This window comes from Mustela lutreola, chromosome 9, assembly GCF_030435805.1.
Source record: "Mustela lutreola isolate mMusLut2 chromosome 9, mMusLut2.pri, whole genome shotgun sequence".
Lineage (NCBI taxonomy): Eukaryota > Metazoa > Chordata > Mammalia > Carnivora > Mustelidae > Mustela > Mustela lutreola.
In genome coordinates, this window is record NC_081298.1 from 128,887,855 (window position 1) to 128,892,127 (window position 4,273).

The 4,273-nt window shown below is 41.3% G+C and overlaps 1 non-coding gene across 1 annotated transcript; it reads left to right on the forward strand.

Annotated features, from left to right (window-relative positions):
• Nucleotides 1-276: 276 nt before the first annotated feature.
• LOC131808719 (U6 spliceosomal RNA) lies at nt 277-381 on the forward strand. Its single transcript, XR_009344921.1, has one exon. It is a non-coding gene; the product is annotated as a U6 spliceosomal RNA (small nuclear RNA).
• Nucleotides 382-4,273: the final 3,892 nt, after the last annotated feature.

A 4,273-nucleotide genomic window follows, 5' to 3' on the forward strand; every position in this document is an offset into this window, starting at 1 on the left:
TGGTGTTTAGGCCGCATGAATATTAAGACCTATTTGCAAACACTATAGAAAAGCTAAATTGAGTTAATTTCTATTTCTTGAACTGAAACACTGAATTAAAAAACAATTTAAATGTCTTACTCTTTTAGAAAAAAAAATCAATGCTTTAAAATTAATTTCATTTTTTAAACTTATTGTTAGCTCAATAAAGCCTTTTGGGCTTTTTAAGCTAATTGTCTTTGAACTCATTTTAAATTTGAAAGTTTTGTAATTTTGATAATATTTTAAACATTATCTTCACTATATGGCAGTTCATGTTACAATCTTAGAAGGGTACAGAAAAAATTATCAAGATCCTTGTGTAAGAATGACACAAATATTTTTGAAGCATTCCTATTGTTTTTGTAGAACAGTAGGCATTATATTATCCCATTTTGTTTAATGGAATCATATGTATGTATGTGGAGATATATGTATGTATAGGGTGAAAATTTACGAATTCATTGAAAAATATCTGGAAGACTGTATAGTGGAATGTTACCACTAAGGGATCAAGAACTCGGGTTTGTTTTTAGAGAGAGCGCACATGTCAGCAGGGTGGGGAAGAGCAGAGAGAGAGAATCTTAAATAGGCCTCATGCCTGGAGCCCAACGAGGGGCTCCATCTCATGACCCCGAGACAGTGACCTGAGCCAAAATCAAGAGTCTGATGCTTAACTGACTGAGCCACCCAGGTGACTCATCCATGTGGGTATTTTGCTACATTTTTGTACTTTTATTTTAACTTGATTATTTCCAGCAAGTTTTTAAGAAATTTAATAACTCAGGAAGCAAGTAATTTAAAACGTATTTTAGGCATGAATCAAAAGGATTGTGTGAATGTGGTCAGATTTATTTTGTTTGTGTATGAACAGAGCCTAAGGCTCCTCTTAAAAGTTTGGCCGTAGGGCACCTGAGTGGTTCAGTCAGTTGAGTGGCCAACACTTGATTTCAGATTAGGTCATGATCTCAGGGTCGTGGGATTGAGCCCTGCATCAGGCTCTGTGCTCAGCTAGGAGTCTGCTCCGAGTTCTCTCTCTCCCTCTCCCTCTTCCTCTGCCCCTCTGTCGACTCCCTGTCTAAATGAATAGATAGATAAACAGATAAATAAATAAATAAATAAAAAGCTAAAAAAATTATTCATCACGTTATGAACATCTTCCAAGTCGTTAGTCTTCTACAGCACTGATATTTTGAAGTGGTTTCATAATATTTTGCTCTGTAAGTGTAAAATTACTTGTTTCTAATTTTCAAATTTTTAATTTCAGTGGGAACACATGCTTACTGGGTGTAGTACGGAGGTCAGGCAAAGCGAGAAGTAAAGTCCTCTTCTCAGCCACTTTCCACAGCCTTCTCTACATGAACACATCCGTTAAAGTTTAATGTCTATTTTTCTGGACCATTTACTACTTCTGTGCAAATTCAGTCAATATACGCTACTTCCTCTGTCCCGCATCTTCTTTTAAGTACTTTGATTTCTAATTCTCCAGGTGGTAATTTAGATATGATTTACAAGCTTCAGATGTCATGTGTTGATTTGCTTAGTATATGGGATATTAGAGCATTCCCTCTAATTCCTTCTCCATTTGATCTTCAGTGATCAAGTTTTGGTTTTAAGTCTATTGTTTTATTTTCTGGCTTTGAAGTTGTACTAGAGCATGTATGTGTTGACCCATCTCTGTGCAGTTACACGAAGATGCCTTGCCTTGCTCCTTTAGGACTGGGGCTGGTAAAGGGCTAGATTCTGTATGTTTCGGATTCTGTAGAATCTATATGGATTCTATACATTTTGCTTGGCATCTGCACATACATACCAGGATTCTGGCTTATCCAGTGACCCAGCTTTTCCCTCCCTCTATGAGCAGCCATAGACCCCAGGCTCACAGACAGCAGGCTGTGTTTGGACTGAGAGAAGACCCACAGAAAAGGAAAGGGAAAACGTGTCACTGAGACTCCAGATTTGTCTTCCTTCACTGTCTGTCTTGCAGTCATTTGCTTCTGACTTCTTTGTGTGTATGGGCACAAGGCCCATTAAGGTTTTAAGGCTATGACTAAAGAAAGTATTTATTTTCTTCTTTGGACATGCTCATGAACAAGAAGGAGGATGAGGTCAGAAGATGTGCTACCAGATGCTCTTTGATATTCCCCAAATTAATAACCGCCTTTAAAGGGGTAAGGTTACCAAGCAAAGAGCTGGGATTTTCTGGAAGTAGTTCCTCACAGAAGCATTATTTCAATGGTTGCATCTGTCAGCCTGGGATCACACACAGGCTTTGCAGACAGAGTGGGGTTTCCAATAACTCCTGCTACTTCCAGTCAGGAAGGCAGAGAGGATTTGAAGGAACATCAACTGCTGTGACAGAGAAGGAACCGTGCCGTTCACCTTTCTTTGCCTTTTAGAAATAATCCTCTTATCTATACAGCACTTTTCAAGCCTTCCTCAAATGAATCTTCGGGTGCTGACATAAGGTTTTCCCATCAGTCTGACCTGACCCACCCATTCTGCAGCCAATAAAAGCAAGGCCAGGGCCCCTCACACTGCTTGTTTAATCATCAGGGATTCCACCTCCCCCTCGCCACCGCCCGGTTTTCACTGTGATTCAGCTCCACCTGTTTTCCTCACTGTCTCTGGTTTCCCACTCTCGGCTCCACTTCTGCTTTTTGGCAAAATCCTCTGAAATTTTTATGATTTTACTTCCTCTCTTGTATAGTTGTTTCACCAACTAATTCGCCTGCCTCTTTTTCGTTGTTGTTGAAGTCACCCATCAGGTCTTCCTAAGGCATTTCACTTGGTATGCATAAAAACAAACTCTCTGTTCAGGTTTAGCTGTCATTGGCTGATGTGACATTTAGTTAAATGACATTATTACAAGAACACATACAACAGGCATAAATGGGTGGGGTTCAGTCACAAATGACATGACTGAGCATCCAGCCCAATTGGTGGAACTGACAGTATTAGTAGATATCAGAAATTAGCCACCTAGCGAGAGCCTTCAGCTTGCTGTGCCATCAGTCAATATGATTCATCCAAGACATGGAGTGGATTCACTAAGCAAGTGGTTGCTTAAGGAAGAGCAGTTTAGAGACCCTGCACTTCCATGAATCTTATAACCATTGGCCATCAGACCTCTTCCCACATCATAGGGGACATTGCTCTCTAGCTTGCCTCCCTGGCACCTGAGTCTTGATTAACCTATGTGGCTAGAACCTCATCAGATCCATTTTGGATGTGAGGGTCTTGGAGGAGGTGGGGATGGTTCAGACTACCCTGAAATTGTCTTCCCAATTTCAGGTTCGATGCCAAGATCACTAAACGGTGAGCCCAGCCTATCTCCAAGTATGCCTGTTGTGTTAGAATCCTTTCCTCCCTCCCCTAAAGATGTCCATATCCAAATCCTTAGAGCCTGTGAATATATTATATTACACGGCAAAGGGCACTTAAGATGGCAGATGGAATTAATGTTGCTAATCACCTTACCTTAAAATAGAGAATTATCCAGGTGGGCCCCATGGAATCATGGAATCAGAAAGGTCCTTAAAAGTGGAAGAGAGTGGATTGGAAGCTGTGCCTGTAGAGAATCTCAGAGTAATGTGATGTCAGAAGAACTCAGGGTGTTGTTGCTGACTCTGAGGGTGGAAGAGGCCCTGAGTCGAGGACTGTGAGTACCTTCTAGAAGCTGGGAAAGGCATGGTTCTCCCCTAGGGCCTTCATAAAAGAGTGCAGCCCTCTCTGCAGCATGGGTTTAGCCTCTTGAGACACGCCTCAGACTTCTGACCTCCAGAACTGTAAGATAAGAGGCTGGTGGTTTGTAAATTTGTCGTAATTTGTTTTATCAACAACAGGCATCTAATGCACCCACCCTCTTACTTCTGTGACATCCTCTATTTTCCTAATAATGGAAATTACATGTAGAGGATTTCTTTAGCATAAGCTCCGAATTTTATAGCACCATCCTATTCCCCATTGTATTCGACTGTAGTTTTAAAGCTACTGCTTATGTCTAGAGGAATGTAAAACAAAGGGCCAAACCTCTTTACAACAAAATGTTTAAAATGTTTCAAATATCCAAGAAGAACTTTTAAGCAGCAGATCTGTCATGGATAGCAAAAGAGCAAGGAGCATGAAGTACTCTGCAATGTATCGTGCTTGAGAAGCCAAAGTCCTGGGTGACCAAGTATCAGCCCCCCCTTGGTGGGGGGGCTCTCAGGGAGCCAGTGTCCCCTGCCCCAGCCCTCCTGGTCTGGATGAGTCC